Raw genomic sequence first — 23,846 nt, 5'->3', positions numbered from 1 at the left:
AGGAGAGGGAGCAGAAGAGAGCAGGGGAAGCAGAAGAGAGATGGAGGAGGAGGAGCAGTAGAGGAGGGGGACAAGGGAGAGACAGAGGAGGGAGACAAGAGAGAGATAGAAGAGGGGGAAAAGAGGGAGCGGAGAGGGACAAGAGGAATATAGAGGAGGGGGAGCAGAGACAGATAAGACAAGGAGAAGAGCGAGACAAAAAAGGGGGGAAAGAGAGAGATAGAGGAGGTGTCTAGAGAGAGATAGAGAAGGGGGAAGAGAGAGAGAGGAAGGGCACAAGAGAGGGACAGAGGAGGGAGACAAGAGGAAGACAGAGGAGGGAGACAAGAGAGGGACAGAGGAGGGGGAAAAGAGAGGGAGAGAGTAAGGGGACAAGAGAGAGACCAAGGAGGTGTCAAGACAGAGATAGAGAAGGGGGAGCAGAGAGAAATAGACAAGAAGGAAAAGAGAGAGAGGAGGGGGCCAAGAGAGAGAGGAAGGGTAAGAGAGATAGAGGAGGGGGATGAGGAAGAGATAGAGGAGAAGGACAAGGGAGAGACAGAGAAGGGGGACAAGAGAGAGACAAGAGGGGGCCAAGAGAGATGTAGAGGAGAGGTACAAGAGAGGGCTAGAGGAGGGGGAAAAGAGAGGGAGAGAGTAACGGGACAAGAGAGAGAGAAAGGAGGGGAACAAGAGAGAGATACAGGAGGGGGACATAAGAGGGAACTAGAGAGGGACAGAGAAGGGGCACAAGAGAGGGATAGAGGAGGGGAACAAGAGAGGGAAAGAAGAGAGAGACAAGAGAGAGAGAGGAGAGGGAGCAGAAGAGGGGAGGTGGAGCAGAAGAGAGATAGAGAGAAGGGGGAGCAAAAGAGAGATAGAAGAGGGGCAGAAGAGAGACAGGAGGGGAACAAGAGAGAGACAGAGGAGAGAGACAAGAGAAATATAGAGGAGGGGGGCAAGAGAGATAGAGGAGGGATCTAGAGAGTGATAGAGGAGGGGGAGCAGAGACAGGAGGTGGAACAGAGACAGATGAGACGAGGAGGAGAACAGAGAGATAGAAGAGGGGGAAAAGAGAGAGACAGAGGAGGTGTCAAGAGAGAGATAGAGAAGGGGGAAGAGAGAGAGAGAAAGGGGACAAGAGAGGGACAGAGGAGGGGGAAAAGAGAGGGAGAGAGTAAGGGCACAAGAGAGAGACAAAGGAGGGGTCAAGAAAGAGATAGAGGAGTGGGAGCAGAGAGAGAGGGGGAGCAGAGAAAGACAAGGAGGAAAAGAGAGAGATAGAGGAGGGGGCCAACAGAGAGGAAGGGTAAGAGAGATAGAGGAGGGGGACAAGGGAGAGACAGAGGAGGAAGACAAGAGAGAGACAGAAGAGGGGGCCAAGAGAGATCTGGAGGAGAGGGACAAGAGAGAGATAGAGGAGGGGGAAAAGAGAGGGAGAGAGTAAGGGGACAAGAGAGAGACAAAGGAGGGGAACAAGAGAGAGATAGAGGAGAGAGACAAGAGAAATATAGTGGATAGGGGACAAGAGAGAGAGGAGGGATCTAGAGAGTGGTAGAGGAGGTGGAGCAGAGATAGGTAAGACGAGGGGGACAAGAGAGGGATAGAAGAGGGGGACTAGAGAGGGATAGAGGAGAGGGACAAGAGAGGGATAGAGGGGGGAAAAGAGACGGAGAGAGAAAGGGGACAAGAGAGAAAGAAAGGAGGGGAACAAGAGAAAGATACAAGAGGGGGACAATAGAGGGAACTAGAGAGGGACAGAGGAGGGGCACAAGAGAGGGACAATGTAAGGGGAAAAGAGAGGGATAAAGGAGAGGGAGGAGAGATAGAGGGCACAGACGAGAGTGACAGAGGAGGGGTCAAGGGAGAGAAAGAGGAAGGAGACAAGAGAGATATAGAGGAGAGGGGCAGAAGAGAGGGATAGAGGAGGCGGAAAAGAGAGGGAGAGAGTAACAGGACAAGAGACAAAGGAGGGGAACAAGAGAAAGATACAGGAGAGGGACAACAAAGGGCACAAGAGAGGGACAGAGTAGAGGGAGGAGAGATAGAGGAGACGGACAAGAGAGAGACAGAGGAGGGGTCAAGACAGATAGAGGAGGGGAAGCAGAGAGACAAGGGGGAGTAGAGAGAGATAGACAAGGAGGAAAAGAGAGAGATAGAGGAGGGGGCCAAGACAGAGAGGAAGGGTAAGAGAGGGAAGAGGAGAGGGACAAGAGAGAGATAGAGGAGAGGGACAAGAGAGGGATAGAGGAGAGGGACAAGAGAGGGATAGAGGAGAGGGACAAGAGAGGGATAGAGGAGGGGGGAAAGAGAGGGAAAGAAGAGAGAGACAAGAGATATAGAGGAGAGGGAGCAGAAGAGTGTAGGGGGAGCAGAAGAGAGATGGAGGAGGAGGAGCAGAAGAGAGAAGGGGCAAAAGGGAGTAACAGAGGAGGGAGACAAGAGAGAGAAGAGGGGGAAAAGAGAGAGAGAGGAGAGAGACAAGAAAGGGATAGAGGAGGGGGGAAAGAGAGGGAGAGAGTAAGGGGACAAGAGAGAGATACAGGAGGAGGACAATAGAGGGAACTAGAGAGGGACAGTGGAGGGGGACAAGAGAGGGATAAAGGAGAGGGAGGAGAGATAGAGGACACAAACAAGAGAGAGACAGAGGATGGGTCAAGACAGAGATAGAGGAGGGGGAGCAGAAAGAGATAGACAAGGAGGAAAAGAGAGAGATAGAGGAGGGGGCCAAGAGAGAGAGGAAGGGCAAGAGAGATAAAGGAGGGGGACAAGAGAATAATAGAGGAGGGGGAGCAGAGACAGTAGGTGGAGCAGAGAGATACACGAGGAGGACAAGAGAGAGCTAGAATAAGTGTATAAAAGAGAGATAGAAGAGGGGGACAAGAGAGTGATATAGGCTGGGGAGGAGAGATAAAGGAAGGGCAAGAGAGATAAAGGAGGGGGACAAGAGAAAGATAGAGGAGGGGGAGCAGAAGGGAGATAGAGGAGGGGGACAAGAGAGAGATACAGGAGAGGAAAAAGAGAGGGATAAGAGAGGGATAGAGACGGGGACAAGTGAGAGATAGAAGAGGGAAACAAGAGCAGGATAGAAGAGGAGCATAAAAGATAGATTGAAGAGGGGGACAAGAGAGAGAGAGAGAAGGGGACCATGAGAGAGACAGAGGAGGACAAGAGTGGGATAGAAGAGGAGGACAAGAGAGAGAGATAGAGGAGGGGGTAAAGAGAGAGATAGATGAGGGAAACAAGAGAGAGAGAGAGAGAGAAGGCGGACCATAGAGAGAGATAGAGGAGGGGGACAAGAGAGGGATAGAGGAATGGGACAAGAGAGGGATATAAGAGGGGAAAGAGAGATAGAGGAGGGGGACAAGAGAGAGAGCTAGAGGAGGGGGACAAGAGAGAGATATAGGAGGGGGACAAGAGACAGAGAAGGGGATATGAGAGGGACAGAGGAAGGGAACAGGAAAAAGATACAGGAGGAGAACAAGAGAGTGATAGAGGGACAACAGGGAGACAGAAGAGGGAGACAACAGGGAGATGAAGCAGGGGGACAAGATAGAGGAAAGGGACGAGAGAGATGGGGGGGGGCACTGAAGAGGGGTAAGAGTGGGTAGCAAGAAGGGGGGGGAGCAAGCAGGGGGACCGAGAGGGGGGACGAGAGAAGAATTTAGACAAATTTAGGAAGAGTTGGCCTGAAAGAAAAAAGGGTGTCAAGAAAGAGAGGTGAGGCATTATTCAGAGACAAAGTGGGGATTAACACGTCGCTTTTCTCACCTGATCGGGGCTCCGCTGCTCCTGCAGCAATGGCGCCTCCCCAGACAGCAACTGAATCCCTCGGCGCTCGCTGACCCGCTTCTTCCCGCTCTCCTCTTCCCCCGCCTCGCTCTTCCCTCTCTCCCCCTCACACAGGCGTGCGACCCTTCCCGCCCACCACTCGTGACCGCTGCTCCCACACCACCACTTCACACCCAGCATGCCACCATCTCATCTCCTTGTGAGACCACTGAGACAGTAGCAAGACCTGGCATGGGCAGGCAACACCATGACCAACCGAGGCCAAGTCCATCAGGCCCTGCTGGAGTGCAGGGAGCGCTCTCTGCCAGTCTTTTGAGCACCATAACTGACAGGTCCTGCACACAAGGTCATCCTGTAGCAAAGCCGGTGACAAAGCTGGTTGGCCAAAGGGTGGCAAAAGGCAACGAAGGCTCTTATGTGACCACAGATCCGGTGACAGGCAGGTCCGCTTGCCCACAGCGCCTTTCTCCTTCCTCCCCTTCAGTCCTCTGCTTCTCTTCTCGCTCGCCGTTGACTTGTGGCTCCTTCCCCACACATCGGATGCCTTGTCTTTCTTCTCCAGCAGCAGCTGCTGCCAAGGCAGAAGAACAAGGTCAGGACCAAGAAGTCCCTGCTCCTCTGCCTGGAGGACAGAGGGGTGCTGAGCCGGCCCCCGCACAGAAGCTCTGCACAGCACCTCATCCCCAGCCCTCCTCCCACTATCAAGAAGCGACCATCCCCCACACCACACCCAACACACACACACACACACACACCCCCCGACAAAAACCTCGCCAATCGGCTTTTCTCACCCTATTGCAGCTCCGGGCGCCTGCCGAGTTGCAGCTGGTGCTGGAGGTGGGCTCGGAGGTGGGCACCCTGGGCAAATGCAGCTGGGCAAGCCAAGCAGCGGCCAAAGAGGCGGCTCAGCCCTGCTTGCGACACCCGGGGAGCCAGGAGGTGGAGAAAGGGGGATGGGGCCCCAGCCTCAAGAACAGGGGAAGCAGATGCCCTGCCCCAACACCTCTGAAAGGCTGGGGCCAGAGAGACCGGCCTGATGGCAGGGGGTCCCCTCCCAGCTCCTCCCACCGAGAGCAGGGGGCACCCCCAGCCCTGCTGACAGGGAGCTGGGGCTGCTCTGGGGACAGAGGGCTCCACAGCTGGTGACACACACCCCCAGGACAGGGCTGTCACCCTGGCTGGCAGCTCGCCAGCACCACAGGCAGCACCACAGGCAGCCCCACAGGCACAGGCCCGGGCCCTGGCTACAGGCGCGTCGCCTTGCCCACCCCACGCTTCAGCGCCTTCGCTCTGTCCTGCCAACAAAGGGGCGAGCCCGGACCCTCCCTCCGTTCATGTTCTCCAAGGGGAGCTCAATGCTACTGCACACAGACCAGCTCTCCCTCCTGGGAAGTTCAGGCTAAACTGCAGCGATTTGAATGGGGCCTAAAGGACAAGCTCGCTCACTCACGCTGACAAAGACGACGACAAGGACACACAAACAGAAGTTCCCAGAAGAGAGCGCAAGCCCTGTGCAGCCAACGGCAAATGAGCCTTCCTTACCATCGAGCAGGAGAGCAGAGCCTCACAGCTGCCCCCTGGGCTGCATGGAGGCCAGAGGGGCCTCAACACGCCGAGGAGCTACAGGGGGGGTGGCCAAGGGGCAAAAGCTGTGACACGCCCTGACTCCAGGGGCTCACCCCGACCAGGCCCCCAGCAGGCACAAACCCACTGGGGCCAGAGGAGGGGACTGGGGAAAGGACCTTCCCCACCCTGCTCACAGGGTGGCCTGGGGGTCCAGGGAGCTCCCTTTCACCCTCGGGTGCGGAGGCGGTGGCTCTCACCCTCCTTACTGGGTTGCCACGCTTTTCGGGCAGGCAAAGGAGCAAGACAGCAAAAGGCCACCGACAGCAAGAGCAAAGACCCAGCCCTGCTTACAGGGAGGTCGCCCAGCACGGAGACAGACAGGGCAGCCCAAAGGGGCCCTCCGTGCTCTTCTATCACCCTCGCCCTGGTGACAGAGAGGTCCCTTTGCCCAGAGCACCTTTCTCCTGACCCCTGGTCAGCCCGACACCGCTCCTCTTCTCTCTCACCCTTGCCTCGACGCTCCACACGATGCCTCTTCCTTCTGCTGCGCCAGCTGCTGCCGAGGAAGGACGACACGGTGAGGCCCGAGTCCTGACAACTGCCCTGCCCAAAGGAAACAGGGACCTCTGCCTGCTTACAGGGGGTCCCTCCCACTCTCCCTCCCAGCACCTCCCACCAGCCGCAGGGGATGCACACAGCCCTGCTCACAGGCTGCTCCCCCTCTTGGCACTCCCCACAAACCTCAGGGAGCCTGAGACTCTGACCTAAGCCCGGCTTGTGGGCTGGCCCTCCTGCCTGCAGCACAACACCACGGCTTCAGGAGCCCCATTTCCCACCCCCAGCTGTGGATACTGTGGCTCTCAGCCTCCTCCCAGGGTTGCCCCTCTCTCTGGCCAGCCCAACGACAGGGAACGTGGCCAAAGGCACTGGCAATGCTCTGGCCCCAAGGTGATAGTCGACCCCCGCCCGCCCGTCCCCAGCAGAGTGCGGACCCTCCCCAAGCTGCACCGACCCCCTGACCACCCTCCTGCCCCTTCCCCTCATGCACTCTTACTCCTCTCCTCTTCCCCTCAGGGACTTTTTCCATCTCCTCTTCCCCTCAGGGATCTTCCTGCCCTCCTCTTCCCCTCTGGGATCTTCCCACCCTCCTCTCCCCCTCAGGGATCTTCCCACTCTTCCCCTCAGGGATCTTCCTGTTCTTCTCTTCCCCTCAGGGATCTTCCCACTCTCCTCTTCCCCTCAGGGATCTTCCCCCTCTCCTCTCCACCTCAGGGATCTTCCCACCTTCCTCTCCCTCTCAGGGATTTTCCCACCTTCCTGTTCCCCTCAGGGATCTTCCCCCTCCCCTCTCCCCCTCACACAGGCACATACCCCATCTGCCCCTCCCCTCCGCAGGTGCATCCCCCTCAGGCAGCAGCGTGACCCCGGCTCAGGCTACCCCCCCAAAACCCCTTTACCCCCTTGTGAGAGGGAGGGGGAGTGGGAAGAGAGGCTATGGGGGTGCAAGAAAAAGGGGAGTGAGAGAGGAGGGAAGACAGATGTGGACGAGATGGGGGGAGGGGGAGACAGAGGAGGGGGCCAATAGAGGGAGAGAGGAGGGGACCAAGAAAGAGACAGAGGAGGGGGCCAAAAGAGGGAGAGAGGAGGGGGCCAAGAGAGAAGCAGAAGAGGGGGCCAAAAACAGGAGAGAGGAAGGGTCCAAAAGAAGGAAAGAGGAGGGGACCAAGAGAGGGAGAGAGGAGGGAGTAAAAAGAGAGACAGAGGAGGGTTCAGAAAGAGAGAGAGTGGAGGGGAACAAGAGAGAGACAGAAAAGTGGGCCGAGAGAGGAGGGGGCTGAGAGAGGAAGGGGCCAAGAGAAGGAGAAGGGGGCCAAGCGAGGGTAAGAGGACAGGTCTAAGAGGGAGAGAGGAGGGGAGGAAGAGAGAGAGAAGAGGGCCAAGAGAGGCGAGGGGGCCAAGAGAGGCAGAGAGGAGGGGACCAAGAGAGGGAGAGAGGAGCAGGCCAAGAGAGGAAGAGAGGAGCGGACCAGGAGAGGGAGAAGAAAGGGGACCAAAAGAGGGAGAGAGGAGGAGAACAAGAGAGAGACAGAAGAGGGAACCAAATAAGGGAGAGGAGAGGGCCATTAGTGAGAAGGAGCACAGGTGGACTGGCAAGAAGGAGGGGGGCAAGAGAGAAATTTAGAAGGAAATTTAGAAAGAGAGGAAGCCTGAAAGAAACAAAAGAGGGATGACAAGAAAGAGAGGTGGAACGTTATTCAGAGACAAAGTTGGGATTAACACGTCGCTTTTCTCACCTGATCGAGGCTCCGCTGCTCCTGCAGCAATGGCGCCTCCCCAGACAGCAACTGAATCCCTCGGCGCTCGCTGACCCGCTTCTTCCCGCTCTCCTCTTCCCCCGCCTCGCTCTTCCCTCTTTCCCCCTCACACAGGCGTGCGACCCTTCCCGCCCACCGCTCATGACCGCTGCTCCCACACCACCACTTCACACCCAGCATGCCACCATCTCATCTCCTTGTGACACCACTGAGACAGTAGCAAGACCTGGCATGGGCAGGCAACACCATGACCAACCGAGGCCAAGTCCATCAGGCCCTGCTGGAGTGCAGGGAGCGCTCTCTGCCAGTCTTTTGAGCACCATAACTGACAGGTCCTGCACACAAGGTCATCCTGTAGCAAAGCCGGTGACAAAGCTGGTTGGCCAAAGGGTGGCAAAAGGCAACGAAGGCTCTTATGTGACCACAGATCTGGTGGCAGGCAGGTCCGCTTGCCAACAGCGCCTTTCTCCTTCCTCCCATTCAGTCCTCTGCTTCTCTTCTCGCTCGCCGTTGACTTGTGGCTCCTTCCCCACACATCGGATGCCTTGTCTTTCTTCTCCAGCAGCAGCTGCTGCCAAGGCAGAAGAACAAGGTCAGGACCAAGAAGTCCCTGCTCCTCTGCCTGGAGGACAGAGGGGTGCTGAGCCGGCCCCCGCACAGAAGCTCTGCACAGCACCTCATCCCCAGCCCTCCTCCCACTATCAAGAAGCAACCATCCCCCACACCACACACACACACACACACACACACACACACACACCCCCCGACAAAAACCTCGCCAATCGGCTTTTCTCACGCTATTGCCGCTCCGGGCGCCTGCCGAGTTGCAGCTGGTGCTGGAGGTGGGCTCGGAGGTGGGCACCCTGGGCAAATGCAGCTGGGCAAGCCAAGCAGCGGCCAAAGCCAAGCGGCTCAGCCCTGCTTGCGACACCCGGGGAGCCAGGAGGTGCAGAAAGGGGGATGGGGCCCCAGCCTCAAGGACAGGGGAAGCAGACGCCCTGCCCCACAAACCCTGCCCCAACACCTCTGAAAGACCAGGGCCAGAGAGACCTGCCTGATGACAGGGGGACCCCTCCCAGCTCCTCCCACCGAGAGCAGGGGGCACCCCCAGCCCTGCTGACAGGGAGCTGGGGCTGCTCTGGGGACAGAGGGCTCCACGGCTGGTGACACAGGCCCCCAGGACGGGGCTGTCACCGGGGCTGGCAGCTCGCCAGCACCACAGGCAGCCCCATAGGCACAGGCCTGGGCCCGGGCCCTGGCTACAGGCGGGTTGCCTTGCCCACCCCACGCTTCAGCGCCTTCGCTCTGTTCTGCCAACAAAGGGGCGAGCCCGGACCCTCCCTCCGCTCATGGGCTCCAAGGGGAGCTCACTGCTACTGCACACAGACCAGCTCTCCCTCCTGGGAAGTTCAGGCTAAACTGCAGCGATTTGAATGGGGCCTAAAGGACAAGCTCACTCGCTCGCTCGGTCACGCTGACAAAGACGACGACAAGGACACACAAACAGAAGTTCCCAGAAGAGAGCGCAAGCCCTGTGCAGCCAACGGCAAATGAGCCTTCCCTACCATCGAGCAGGAGAGCAGAGCCTCACAGCTGCCCCCTGGGCTGCATGGAGGCCAGAGGGGCCTCAACACGCCGAGGAGCTACAGGGGGGGTGGCCAAGGGGCAAAAGCTGTGACACGCCCTGACTCCAGGGGCTCACCCCGACCAGGCCCCCAGCAGGCACAAACCCACTGGGGCCAGAGGAGGGGACTGGGGAAAGGACCTTCCCCACCCTGCTCACAGGGTGGCCTGGGGGTCCAGGGAGCTCCCTTTCACCCTCGGGTGCGGAGGCGGTGGCTCTCACCCTCCTTACTGGGTTGCCATGTGCTCCGGGCAGGCAAAGGAGCAAGACAGCAAAAGGCCACCGACAGCAAGAGCAAAGACCCAGCCCTGCTTACAGGGAGGTCGCCCAGCACGGAGACAGACAGGGCAGCCCAAAGGGGCCCTCCGTGCTCTTCTATCACCCTCGCCCTGGTGACAGAGAGGTCCCTTTGCCCAGAGCACCTTTCTCCTGACCCCTGGTCAGCCCGACACCGCTCCTCTTCTCTCTCACCCTTGCCTCGACGCTCCACACGATGCCTCTTCCTTCTGCTGCGCCAGCTGCTGCCGAGGAAGGACGACACGGTGAGGCCCGAGTCCTGACAACTGCCCTGCCCAAAGGAAACAGGGACCTCTGCCTGCTTACAGGGGGTCCCTCCCACTCTCCCTCCCAGCACCTCCCACCAGCCGCAGGGGATGCACACAGCCCTGCTCACAGGCTGCTCCCCCTCAGCTCGTGCTCCCAGCAAACCTCAGGGAGCCCGAGACTCTGACCTAAGCCCAGCTTGCGGGCTGGCCCTCCTGCCTGCAGCACAACACCACGGCTTCAGGAGCCCCATTTCCCACCCCCAGCTGTGGATACTGTGGCTCTCAGCCTCCTCCCAGGGTTGCCCCTCTCTCTGGCCAGCCCAATGACAGGGAACGTGGCCAAAGGCACTGGCAATGCTCTTGCCCCAAGGTGATAGTCGACCCCTGCCCGCCCGTCCCCAGCAGAGTGCGGACCCTCCCCAAGCTGCACCGACCCCCTGACCACCCTCCTGCCCCTTCCCCTCAGGCACTCTTACTCCTCTCCCCCTCAGGGATCTTCCCGCTGTCCTCTCCCCCTCAGGGATCTTTCCCCTCTCCTCTCCCCCTCAGGGATCTTTCCCATCTCCTCTCCCCCTCAGGAATTTTCCCGCCCTCCTCTCCCCCTCAGGGATCTTTCCCCTCTCTTCTCTCCCTCAGGGATCTTCCCCCTCTCCTCTCCCCTCAGGCATCTTCCCACTCTCCTCTTCCCCTCAGGGATCTTCCCAACCTCCTCTCCACCTCAGGGAACTTCCCGCTCTTCTCTTCCCCTCAGGGATCTCCCCTCTCTCCTCTTTCCCGCAGGGATGTTGCTTTTCCCCATCAGGGATCTTCTGCCTCTCTTCCTCCCCTCAGGTACTCTTCCCCTTATCCTCTTTCTCTCAGCTGCTCTTCCCCTTTCCCCCTCAGGGATCTTCCCCCTCTCCTCTCCCTCTCAGCTGCTCTTCCCCTTCCCCTTTCCCCCTCAGGGATCGATCTCTCTCCCTCTCGCGCTCTTCCCGCCCTCCTCTCCCCCTCACGCGCTCTCCCCCCTCCCCTCTCCCCCTCCCCCAGGCGCGCGACTCTTCCCGCCCCGCGCTCGCGGCCGCTGCTCCCCCCGCCCCCGCTAGAGACGCCCCCGCGAGACGCCCGCGCGCTTCCCGCCGCAGGGGGCACGCGCCCCGCCCGCCCCTCCCCGGGCGGGTCCCCCCCCCCCCGCAGGCGCCCGACCCCCGCTCAGGCGCCCCCCCCCAACCGTCCGACCCCTCCCCCCCCCCGGGCGGGGACGGTGAGAGAGAAATAAAGAGGGAGGGTAAGAAAGGGGGGGGGGGGGGGGGCGAGAAAAGGGGGAAACCGGGGGGAGCAAAGCCGGGGTTGGGGGGGAAAGCCGGGCGCGGGGGGGGGGGGGGGGGGGGGGGCCGGCAAGACAGACGGAATGGGGGTGCTAAAGCAGGAAAGGGGGCAAGAAAGCAAGGAAGAAAAGATGCAGCCAGAAAGAAAAGATACTTTGTAGAAAGAAAGCCATGTTGAAAGAAAAAAAGAAATAAATTCAGAGATTATAAATTTATAAAGATATTAAGAAAGATTTAGAAAGAAAGAAAGAAAGAAAGACACTTGGAAAGAAAGAAAGTCCGAAAGAAAGCAAGCATGCTTGTGTTGCTCTGCATCTAAACTGCTAACTTGAAAGTAAGAGAAAAAGAAAATAATAGTAGTAGTAGAAATAATAACAACAACCACCAAATTCTACTTCAGTATAACAAGGCCAAGTTCCATAAATAAATGAAAACATTTGACCTCCAGGCACAAGAGGTGTCAGTGAAAATGCCATGAAAGCTGCATTTTAATTTGTCCACTTAATTTCTCTAGGAAGAATCACCCAAGGTCCCCTGCAATTAGAAGAGCTTTGAATTCTGCTGTTGAGGGGGAGAAAATAAGAAAAGGATTACCTCAGCAGCGGTCTGCCAGCCTGTGTAATGCATCTGAGCTGGGAGAAGCTGCATCTTGAACCATTCCTCCAGAGCCTCATCTGTGGACCTAGTTACCTTTTAACTGACAAAGTGAAAATGCACCTGTCATTACAGCATAAGAAAAGACTGTTTCTGTTCCTCAGATGCTTTCAACCTGATCCTGAAGAAGTCATTTAGGGGGAACAGCTGAATGTGATTTAGGAATCTCAACACTTTTGAGGGCAATAGGACCAGATACTGAACAGTGCATGGATAAATTTCAAGCTACTACAAAACCAGGATGAAATAAATGAATCATACAGAGCTTTGGGAAACAAGCACATACAAACAGAATGCATAAATCTGCATACATGCAAATCAGTCAGGAAACCATTAGAGAGGTATCATGTCATCCCTTGAGCTTTGCTTTTGCTCCCCTTTCAAAGATGCTCTGTACAACAACTGCCCATCTCACAGGAGTTTATGGTGAGTCTGATCTGCATCATGCTATTTACCACTGTGCACAGCTCCCTTGCAGAAAGTTAAGAGAAAACCTGGAGATGGCTGTAGCTGTAGCAAGCACCTAACCCTGCCTTGAAGTCCATGACATGCAGAAATATTGAATGTATTTTTACCAAAAGTTCCAGCTTTTGTTACTGTCACTCTGGCATCTTCCTCAAAAGAGGAGGAGAAAAGATCTTAGAGAAAATGCAGGAGCAGGGAAAGTGTGATGGAGATGTGAACACACAACAGCAGACCTTTGCTGGGAGACAGAGGGGGGTGTTTAAACCTCCTGCTGAGATTCCCACTGATCCCTACTGAACATAGAAGAGCTGGAACCAGCTATCAGGCTCCAGGCAGCCAGGGAAAAATGCTGTGAATGACATCAGTCCTGTCCCTGCCCTTCTCTGAGGACTCATTCCCTCAAGATCAGAGCTGTGAGTTTAGCAGGCCAAGCCCTGCTCAGAAACAGAGGTTATTTTAGAGTATTTTAGATTAGACAACAAATTAATTTCAAATTAGTGGGGGATGTTTTGACAATTTCTTTTAGCTTTGATAAAACCAGTAAGTGAAAGTGTTTGGTTAGGTAACAAAAAAAATCAGTTAAAAAAAATTCAGATGCCAAATGATGTTCTTCCTTTTGCAGTCAGCATGGTTTTCCAAGTAAATTTCTTTTTCTCCCCCCACCTCCCCACCAAATTCTGGAAAATCTTTATTTAAAATTGTTAAAAGAATCCTTTGCCAGTACAGACTAATATTTCTAGTATGTTTTTCTAGCCTCTTTTATTAATGTATTTTTTGGTACTAAAGCTTCTGTAAACAAATAAAGTCTGCTAGGTCTATTAAGATGGAGATATTTTTACTACAACAGAATGAGTTTCTCCCCACACCAATTGGCATATATTAAAGTAACCCATACTGCCTCTTAGGACCAGAGCTTTTTGCTTTACATACCTATGAGTTTTTCTGCATGGAGAAATAAACCAAGTCAGGCAATGCTGTTATATAAATTAAAAAATTATTTCTGTAACATTAAAATACTCTCAGGTCTCTGTATCTTCTTTTAACCTGAATAATAAAGTTTATCTCGGGATATGCTCATCCTAATTTATGCATGTTACCTTTTCTTGGGTTTCACTGAGATAAGCTTCCTGGAGCTGATTTTCCACATAACTCACTCTTAGTCATGTAAAATGAATTTAAAAAGAAAAGAATAAATGGAAAATCCCAGCAGTTCAGCTGATAGACTGCTCAAAGAGACCATAGAACCCCACTTGGTAAAGAAATGCATCAGCTGAGCTCAGTTTAGTTCATCTGAACTGTTGCTTTTTAAAGCACAGAATCTATATGGGGAATTTCAGTTGTTCCTGTAATAAGCAGAACAGTGAAACTCACTGAGCTACTTCAGAGTTCCACATTTTGTTATCATTTTCCTCTTCTATCATGAGACAGAGGAGCAGAACCTCCTCAGCTGTCTTTTCCACACTGCTTTTGTCAAGCCAAACCACAGAGAGAAGTCCTAATCCATGTCTTCCAATGCCATATGGTCATAGGGTCCCTTATCCTGACATGCACCTCTTTCTTTGGTTGTAACTTGTTAGTGATTTCCAGAAGAAACTCTGATTTTCTCATAATTACAGTCTTATTAATTACCACACTTACACTTGAGAATGTCTTCCCTGGTTGCTTTCTGCATAAAGATGAGTATTTTAACTGCATCTTCTGGTCCAAGTTCAAAGACCAACACCTCAGATCATGCACCTTAGGCAGAAAAATAAGGAAAACAGCAAAGCTCCAGAAATGAAAGATGGGATTTAACTCCGGCAGGTTTCCAGTGGTTGAAAGGGAGTATGAGAAATAATTGTTGAGCATCTGAACACACCGGTGGCTGGTATCTGCTTCAGGTGTCATGGTCAGTCTGCCTTGGGATTTCTCCAGCAAGTTCCTAGAAAAGCAGGGGTATTTCCATGAGGCTTGCCCAACACGGCCAGGTTTTACTCCACAAAAAAATCCAATTTATGAACCACAGTGTTTCCAGCTTTCCTAGAGAATGACCCTATTCCTATGCATGATTTTCTACAAAGAGCCTCCCAGAGATCAGGGTCTGACAACAGCAGCTTGTGACTCCATTATGAAGTGAAAAATAATGTGTTATTAATTGATTAGCAACAAGTGTGTCACTTTGTCAAATAAGTAAGTCTTATAAACAAGTCTGTGAAGTTCTGAAATTGTTCACAGTTATTTTTCCATCAATATTCTGAATGCTGATTTTTCGTTCAATGTCTGCTTAAATTATTTTAAAAAGGCTGGAACACTGTTTGAGAAGCAGTACAAAAAGCATTTGAGGCCAAAAAAAATCATTACAGATTGCAACCAAAGAGAAGTTCGGTACTTTCCACCAAGTCCATTCTCAAGCACAGATCTGGTCACCACTACTTGTATGTCTCCATCTTAGACAAAGAAAAGCATTTTGTGAAGAAATGGCTTCTTAGCAGGAAGAAGCCAACCTACACCAGGCTCTAAGTGTTATGCAGCTCTTCAATCAATGCAATAGGAAAGCTCAGGTTCTGTGGCAGGTCCCTCATGCACTGGGAAACACTTGGACCTGGAGGGGAAACAAGTCTCTCCCATGCTGACAGCCTGGAACCACAGGGGAAAAGAATGGCATGTGGGGCTGGCACAGAGGTAGGAATCCTGCATCACTTCACTCACATGCTGACTGTGAGAGGATGCAGAAGGTGCTCTGGGGCCTTCTCAAATCTCTCTGGAATCCTGACCACAAGCTGCCAAGCTGCTGTTTGTCTCTGGAAATGCAATGCACAGCACCAGGCCATCCTGAATCATCCAGGCAGGGACCCCAGGGGACTAGGAGGGTTTGTGTACCACCTATGAACACACCAAAGGGATGCTCCTAGAACAACTGACAACATGACACCTGAAAAACACCTGCTACTTCAGCCCACTAGTCACTGCTCACCTCCCCCAAGTCACCTGCAGTGCTGATGTCCTGCTCTGCTCCTGGCCTTGTGCCTCCAAAATAAAAACCCCAACACCTAGAAGGCAGCCAACACAGCCACCACTTGCTTCTTCCCTCCAACACCGTCAGCCAACTCACCTTCCAGCACTCTGCTCCCTCCCTGCCTTGTGGCTTGTCTGTCTGCGTAACACTGCCCCTCAAACCTGCTGCTTCAGCACCCCATCCATCACTCACCTTGCCAGAGGCTGCTCTGCTGATAACATCTCGCTTCACACTTGGATTCGCACCCAGAAAATCCAGCCAGAGAAGCTCAGGCTTGTCAGAACCACCAGCTGTCCTGCCGATACTCCAGTGCTGGATGCCTGTCCTTCTTCAGCCTGCACTCTGCTCCCCTCTTCCCTGCCCTTGGCCTTGCTGCTCGTTGCTCTGCATCTGAAACAACACAAACACACCCTGTAAAGCAAGTCACCTGCACAGCCACAGGTAGCTTGGTGAGGCCAGAGGTCTCTCTGCCTTTTGCATATACCTTCTCACTACAGCTAGAACAAGAAAAGCCAGCTAGGGAGCCCCATCTGTACAAACTAAGGCACCTTCCAGATCTGATCCCCTCCCCTTCCACACTAACTGCTGCTCCCAACCAGTCACGAGGTTCAGACTGGACCCCCTTGCTTTCTCAACTCCTTCTCAGAGGAGTCTAGGTGTAACTGGATCCAATCCTAGCCCCAGGCCATAAAGAAAAGTGAACACAACTGTAGCAGCTGCCTACACCTATTTGCCCAGGGATGGACCGTATGGTCTCTGCCAACAGAACTGGTCCAAACCAACTTACTTCCACAGCCCCATAAAGCTACACTACCCTGTCATCTTCAGTACTGCTGCATCCCTGGGCAGGGCAGCTCCAACCCTCACACACAGACCAGGACTACACACGGACACCCCGAGTGTTATACCTCGTTATACCAAAAGTGGGGTCATTCACCTGGTATGCAAGATGCCAAATACATACAGAGCCAAGGTATTTTCATTTATTTCATTTGTTTAGGCAAACACAGGGTGCTAGGTGGTTAGGCACAAAGCTGCCCCCTGAAGTAGCAAGGCTATGTACATTTATGCACTTGTGGTTACTTTCCTCCACCTAATACAGATTCACAGTTACTCTATTCCGGTTAGTGAATTTCTCACTCCGATTTTGAGGTACAGCACACACAGTGGGTAGGTCTTCAGTTGGAGGTGGGCAGCCTAAATGCTGAAGGTCTGGTTTCCATATTGTTGATTTTGTCACGCGCAGAGGTCACTCAGCTACAGCAACATCGGCAATTCTGCCACATTTTAAGCAAAGCACGTGCTTCCCCATCTTCTTGTTTCAACAAGATCAGGATCTTTGTTTCACAAGACCTTTGTAACTTTCTATAAGTCTCTCGTCCTTGCTCAGTGAAAGATTGCCATAGGGAAAATGATGCCAGTAAAGAAGCCCTACAGTGCCACGATGGTACAGATGATCTAAAGCAGACCTGCCAAGGAGAGGCAATTGCCACCACACACAAGAGAAAGCTGCCATCAAAACCAGAATAAGGGATGTGTGAGAAGCCATGCTTGAAGACTTAAGACCAGTGAGGACACAGGGATGAAACCCCAGATGACAACTCTGTGGAAACAGGAGACTCACAAGCAGAGCTGCGGGCAGCACCTGGCTGGCAACAGCAAGAGATGAACGCTCCAAAACAGCCAGGATGTGACACATGCCAAAGAAATCCACACGTCAAGCTGTAATTCTGAGATGAGAAGGGCTCAACAGGCTCTGTGCCAGTGAAGCGATGCATTCTGGACTCTTGGGAGGGCTACTGAGGTGCCTGCTGACCACCAAGCTATGGAGGCACCGAGACCCAAGGAACATACAGTCTGAGACACGGAAAACAGACAACACGAAGTACACGCCAGACACAGGTTGGAGCTGCCCTGCCCTGTACACACTGACATTGTGCTCAAGAGTAACCTGTCCCTTGACCTGCCCCAAGGGGACTGTGCCTTGCCAGCCCTCTCCCCTACACCAACTTTGAAACCCTCCCCTCCAATCCCCAACCTTGTCCCCTCCTCCCAGCCCCTCCACTTAGCTTTCACATGGCATGGGCTCTGCAGCCATCCTCCTCGACAAGCCATCCTCGCCAGGATGTTCCTGCCATCGCCAGGCTCCTCATAGTTATCTGGAAAAACAACGACAAACCCACAATTAGTACTGATAAGCATCACATCAGACACTGCCAACCTCGTCAACATCCCCTGCTCAGAACCCCCATGATGTTCTGCTCACCTGCAGGTTCCAGAATCGGACGCTGAGGCCATCCTTGCTTGTGGCATCTAAGATACCAGAAGACCCAATTACTGCTGTGCTTGTGACAAGTCCCATGACCCTCCTTGCTACCACCCTGGCTCGCCCCAAACACCCACCCAACCCCAACAGCAGCCTGCACAGCACCTACACACCCAAGAGGTAAATGCTTCACTGAGTTCCCACAGGTAACTTTCTCCTAGGCACCAACCTGGCTGACGCCTGTGTCATCTCCACAGATGGCCCGTTGGCATGCTGCTCCACTGCTCCAAGGCTGCAAAACTGAAGCAAACAGCACATGCTGAGACACTGCCCGAGCCCACAGCCTGCCCACAGCTATTCCCACATCTACCACTCTCACCTTCGTGGCTCACCTGTCTGGCCTCTGATGGTTATGGGTTGCCACGTCCAGCCCTGTGTGCTGCCTGGAAAACACAAACAAGGAATGCTTATCACATACTGACAACATGACACCTGGAAAACAACTGCCAGTTGAGCCTGCTAATTGTCACTGACCTTGCTCGAGTCACCTCCAGTGCAGTTCTCCCGCTTCCCTCGGTGCTTTGCACCTACAAAACAAACCCAAACCATGAGCCAGTCGATAGAGGCACCACTCACACCTTCCCTCACACACCAGAGAACTCACCCAGGCTCTTCAATACGCACTGACCCAGCTCCTCACCGCGCTCTGCTCCTCTCCTCCACCACCCTCTGCTGCGTGGCTCCTCTCCCTGCATCTGAAAAAGCAGTAACAAGCAATCAGCTGGATGCAATTCCAGAGATTCCCATTTAGGAACATCTTCTAGATCCCAACTACCTACAGGGAAGCTAAAAAACAAGTTAACATTACACCCCACACATTCAGGCCTTAACAACTTAGACACCCAACCTGCTTGGCTATGGCTCCAGCAGCCTCTCCCAGGTGGCTCCAGCCACCCCTTCTCAAAAACACTATGAAAATGACCCCCCTCCCCTACTGAGGGCTGCTACTTCACTTCAAATGCTCCATCTGTGTCCCAACGGTCATAGACAGGACAGCAACACAAACCACAGGCTCTCGTTGCTGTTCTTCTCCCAGCCCCACAGTTGATACAGCCTCCAGAGAGAGCAGCTCCAACCCAACAGCACAGAGACACAACACAGAAACACAAAGGATGTGACACAAGCATGAGAGGAAACTCTCAGCAACAAAAAACCTCCTCCTCCAATGCAGATGCCACCAGGTGGCAAGACATACAGGACCACAAGCATGAGATGAGTGTTGAAGAGTCTAGAAAGTCCCTCCTTTCGAGTTGTGAGCTTCAGACAGGACCTCCTTGGTTTCTCAGCTTCTTCTCAGGGCAGAGCCTAGGTGCAGCTGGATCCAGTCTTCACCTCCAACCTGAGAGAGAAGCTCAGACCCTCAATTCTGCCACAGAATCAGTTTACTGCAGCTCGAGCTGGGTGCTTCCAGTCTTGCTCTCTTCCACTTGTTTCTCAGCTGGAAAAGTCTTCCACATTCTGCTTTTGTCCAATTGCTCCCACCTAACTTTCAGTCAATGCATCTTCCCAGTTCAGAAGGTTGTCTTGAGTAATTATCTTGCCCACATCTTGTTTCCATATTATTACAGCTGGTAGAGTCAAGGTCTAACTAAGGCTCATCACAGGAGTTCAGCTGAAGATTAATTAGAATGGCAGCCTAAGGCCTCATCACTCCAGATACTCAGGCTAAGTCAAGTCACGAGTCCAGTCCAAAGTCAAGTCGCTTACGTCAAGCAGTGGTCAGTTTGCACAAGTCTTTAACAGGCATGCAATTTGAACTGATATCCCTTTAATTAACACATTAGCCCCAATATTTCTATACTCAATTCACTTGTGATTTCAGCAGTAAGGAAGCCATAAGGCAGCCCCAGAGAAAGGTCAAACATGGCAAACCGTGACAAGAACCTACAGTCAGAACCGAAACAGACGGATGCACGAGAAGCCTTGGCAAGACCCAAGAATGCAAGGACACAGGGAAGAATGCCCAGAAATGAGAGATTCTCCCTGTGAAAGAGAAGCCTCCAGAGCGGGGCTGACGACACCGACCGCAACACCGGCGCAAAAAGAGGATCAAGAGGAGACACCCGAGTCGCGAGGCCCAGCGGGGCTTTTGAGTTCAGGTAAGAAAAGCAGCGCCCCACGGGCACTATGAGAGTGAGCACAGATGATGCTCAAGAACTAAGGATGGGTTGCAAGGCGAGTGCTGTGCTCCTGGAGCACAAAGAGGAGACTGGGACCCAAGGAGGGTTTGAGACACAAAAGACAACAGACCACACAAACTACACCATGACACACGCAGGCTGGAGCTGCCCTGCCTGGCACACGCTGACATCATGCCGAAGAGTAACCCACTGCCTTTACCTGCCCAAAGGGACAGTTCCCAGACAGCCCTGTCCCCAGCTCTTGACTTTAAAACCCCTCCCCGCAATTCCCAACTTTGTCCCCCCCTCCCCCAAGCCTCCCCAGCACCCATCCCTCAACTTAGCTTTCAGGGGCCACAGGTCTCAGGCCATCCTCCTTTAAAGAAAGCTCCACAGTTCATCAACTCCACGAGTCCCACAGTCAGCAGGTTCCTCATCACCTGCAAAAAAGAAAGATGCACCACAGAATGTTAAACCACCTTTTCACCTCAAAACAGCCCATATGAAGTTACCACCAGCAGAAAAAGCTGCAGGCAACCAACATCCTTCTGACAACATACACTGCTTACCCAGAGCCTCTTGCACAACACGGGTGCCCCTGTTCCAAAGAGCTTCAAAACACACTCACACAGCTCAAAAGCTCCACCAGCCCCAGAGCAGACTGAGCTCCCCGGCCACAGGCGGGGGCTCATATATCCCGGGCCCCGCCCAGGGCCCTCCCCACAATCCCCTGGGAATAGGAGCAGCTGGAACACCAGCTGGAATTAAAGGCTGGGGGAGCAGCAGCTGGTCCTGTCACCTGCCTCTGGGGACACGCCCCGGGGCGGGGAGGGAAAAGACAGCAGTGAGGACCTGCCCACGAGAAACCGCCCGTGGAAAGCTCTCTCGAGGACTACTCGGGTGACGAGACTGATGAAAGGGATCTCAGAATTACTGGTCTCACTGTGTCAGAGCCGGGCAAGATGCAAACGGGCATCCTCGGGGCAGGAGGGGGCTCGGGGAGCGGCTGCAGGGGAGGGGCTGGGGCTGCCCGGGGCGAGCGGGGCCGGGGGAGGCTCAGGGGGGCTCTGGCCGGGCGGGGAGGTGCCCGGCGCCCGTGCCCGGCGGTGTCCGCCCCCTGCCCCGCTCCCCTGCCCCCGCTGCCCCGGGGCTGCCCCGGCCCGGCTCCCCCCCAGCGGAACGGGACCTGCCGCAGCGGGCGGCTCGAAGCGGCGGGGGCGGCGGCAGCGACGGGGCAGGCGGGGACAGCGACGGGGGCGGCCCCGGCCCGGAGCGCCCGGGGTTCCTGCGAGCCGGAGAGCGGAGCGCAGGCTGCACGCTGGCACCTCGCTCGTCTGCACAAAAAGGGAAATAACTCAAACACGCTGACACTTTTATTACCTTAATCCTAGGCCACTGGTTTAGTCAGTCAAAAGGACGTGTACACGCACACGGTCATTTCACTTCTAAGTCTACAGCAATGTACATATTCTGTAAAGATGTTTTTCTCTTCTCAGTCCCTACAGAATCCCTAAGTTAACGAGCTACTTCCTGCTTTGTCACTGTCTGCTAGAACCAAAGCATCCCCTTGGCACCTGACCTAGCATGGTTATAAGAAGAGAGAGAGAGAGAAAGAGAGAGAGAAAGAAAGATGTTATAAAGTTATACACCCTAAATTCCCCAAAACTGCCCCAAAATCACCCCCAAACTGCCCCAGAATCACCCCCTAAATTCCCAAAACTGCCCCATAATCATCCCAAAACTGCCCCAAAAGAACACCCTAAATGCCCCAAAATCACCCCATAAATGTCCCAAAACTGCCCCATAAATGTCTGAAAATCACCTCAAAATTGTCCCAAAATCACCCCAAAACTGCCCCATAATCACCCCATAAATGGCCCCCCCCTCACACCCATCCCCCCACACACACACCCGCCCAAGCCCCTCAACCCCCCAAAACCGCCACGCTCTGGAACACGTGGGGGAGGGGCTAGAGGTGTGTGTGGGGGTGTCTAACACAGGGACCCCCCCAGAGCCCCCCAGAAACGCCCCAAAGCCCCCACCCATCTTGCCTCCCCCCCTGCCCCCAAAGCCCCCAATTACCCCTAAGAACCACCTAATTGCCCCTAACAACCCCCCACTTGCCCCTGGGACACCCTAATTGCCCATAGGAACCCCCTAACTTCCCCTAGGACCAGCTAATTACCATTAGGAACCACCTAATTACCCCAAGAAACCCCCTAATTGCCCCTAGGAACCCCCTAATTGCCACTAGAAACCACTAATTACCCGTAGGAATCCCCTAATTGCCACTGGGACCCACTAATTACCTCTAGGAATCCCCTAAATATCCTGGGGACCCCCTAATTGACCTTGGGACTCCCTAATTACCCCTAGGAACCTTCTAATTACCCCAAGATACCCCCTAATTACCCCTAGGAACCCCTTAATTGCCCCTGGAGCTCCCTAACCTCTTGGACCCTTGGGGACAACCAGAGGCCTTTGGGACCCCAACCTGGGGACCCCCCCTGGACACCCCCCCTTGGAGACCCCCCATGGATGCCCCCCCCCTGGACACCCCTCGCTGGAGACCCCCCCCTTTGGGACCCCCCCAGACACCCCCTCGGGGACACCCCCCCTTGGGGACCCCCCCCAGACACCCCCCCCCTTGGGGACCCCCACAATGCACCCCAAAAGTCCATTAAACACCCCAAACCCCCCAGAAGGAGGCTCAGCACCCCAGAAACGCCCCAAAACCGCCCCCAAAACACCCCAAAAGTGCATTAAATACCCCAAAACACTCCAGGGGGGGGTGCCCAGTTTTAGGGCATTTCGGGGTGTTCTGGGGGTATTTAATGTACTTTTGGGGTCTTTGGGGGGTATTTTGGGGTGTTTTGGGGCACTTTGGGGGTGTTTTGGGGTGTTTGGGGACCAGTTTTGTGGTGTTTTGGGGCACTTTGAGGTGATTTTGGGATATTTTTCGGTATTTAATGTACTTTTGGGGTGCATTGGGGCATTTTGGGCGTGATTTTGGGGTGCTCTGGAGTGTTTCTGGGGTGCTGAGCGTCCTTTCGGGGTGTCTTCATAGAATCATAGAATCCTAGGGGTTGGAAGGGACCTCGAAAGATCACCTAGTCCAACCCCCCCTGCTAGAGCAGGGTCACCTAGAGCACATCACATAGGAACGCATCCAGGTGGGTTTTGAATGTCTCCAGTGAAGGAGACTCCACAACCTCCCTGGAGCATTTGATGTATTTTTGGGGTGTTTTAGGGGGGTTTTGGGGGTGATTTTGGGGTGGTTTGGGGGTATTTTGGGGTGTTTTGGGGCATTTTGGGGGGTTTCTGGGGCATTTTGGGGCATTTTGGGGCATTTCAGGGTGTTTGGGGGCCGGTTTTGGGGTGTTTTGGGGCATTTTGGGGTGTTTGGGAGCCAGTTTTGGGGTGTTTTGGGGCATTTTGGGGTGTTTGTGGGCCAGTTTTGGGGTCTTTTGGGGTCTTTTGGGGCATTTTGGGGTGTTTGGGGGCCGGTTTTGGGGCGTTTTGGGGCATTTCAGGGTGTTTGGGGGCCGGTTTCAGGGCCCAGCCCCCCGGTACCTGCAGGCGGCGCAGGAAGCGGCGCGGGGCCCAGGGGGGCACGTGGGGGGAGCTGAGCAGCGCATCCCAGACGTGGCTGCCGGGGGGGCTACAGGCCAAGGCCAGCAGGGCTGGGGGGCTCAGGGCCCCCAGCCCCCCCAGCACCACCCCCGGGTCCTGGAAGTGCAGCAGGTGCTGGAGCAGCAGGGACCCCTGGAGGGTGATGGGACCCAGGGGGGCCTGGGGGGGAGAGAGGGACATGGGGGGGGTCAGGGGGACCCTAAACCCTCCCCTGGGGGGGCTGGGGGCAAGTTTGGGGGGCTGGGGGCAAGTAAAGTGGGGCTGGGGGGTAATAAGGGGGGGCTGCGGGTAAGTAAAGCGGCGCTGGGGGAAAGTTAGAGGGGCTGGGAGCAAGTAAAGGGGGGATGGGGGTAAATAAAGGGGGGCTGGGGGGAAATAAGGGGGGGTTGAGCATAAATAAAGGGGCGCTGGGGGCAAGTAAAGGGGGGTTGGGGGGAAATAAAGAGGGGCGGGGGGAAATAAGGGGGGGTTGGGGGTAAGTAAAGGGGGCTGGGGGCAAGTAAAGGGGGGCTGGGGGCAAGTAAA

General features: G+C 54.5%; 2 long non-coding RNA genes across 4 annotated transcripts; both read right to left on the bottom strand.

The window, feature by feature from the left end:
- Positions 1 to 3,923: 3,923 nt before the first annotated feature.
- On the bottom strand, positions 3,924 to 7,726 carry LOC127393970 (uncharacterized). 2 transcript variants are annotated; one of them, XR_007891572.1, is made up of 3 exons: positions 7,632 to 7,726; positions 5,795 to 5,893; positions 3,924 to 4,342 (listed from the first exon to the last, which is right to left on the bottom strand). It is a non-coding gene; the product is annotated as an uncharacterized LOC127393970 (long non-coding RNA). The 2 variants fall into 2 exon arrangements; XR_007891573.1 differs by having other exon boundaries at positions 5,795 to 5,890.
- A 1,858-nt stretch (positions 7,727 to 9,584) lies between these two features.
- LOC127393968 (uncharacterized) lies at positions 9,585 to 17,281 on the bottom strand. Of its 2 annotated transcripts, XR_007891569.1 has the most exons (5): positions 15,435 to 17,279; positions 14,936 to 15,109; positions 13,886 to 14,168; positions 11,723 to 11,825; positions 9,585 to 9,797 (listed from the first exon to the last, which is right to left on the bottom strand). It is a non-coding gene; the product is annotated as an uncharacterized LOC127393968 (long non-coding RNA). The 2 variants fall into 2 exon arrangements; XR_007891570.1 differs by lacking the exons at positions 9,585 to 9,797; positions 11,723 to 11,825 and adding an exon at positions 12,755 to 13,221 and having other exon boundaries at positions 15,435 to 17,281.
- Between the last annotated feature and the right edge of the window lie 6,565 nt (positions 17,282 to 23,846).

This window comes from Apus apus, chromosome 24 (genome assembly GCF_020740795.1).
Source record: "Apus apus isolate bApuApu2 chromosome 24, bApuApu2.pri.cur, whole genome shotgun sequence".
Lineage (NCBI taxonomy): Eukaryota > Metazoa > Chordata > Aves > Apodiformes > Apodidae > Apus > Apus apus.
The sequence above is the reverse complement of the archived record's forward strand: the minus strand, read 5'-3'. Positions and strand labels throughout refer to the sequence as shown.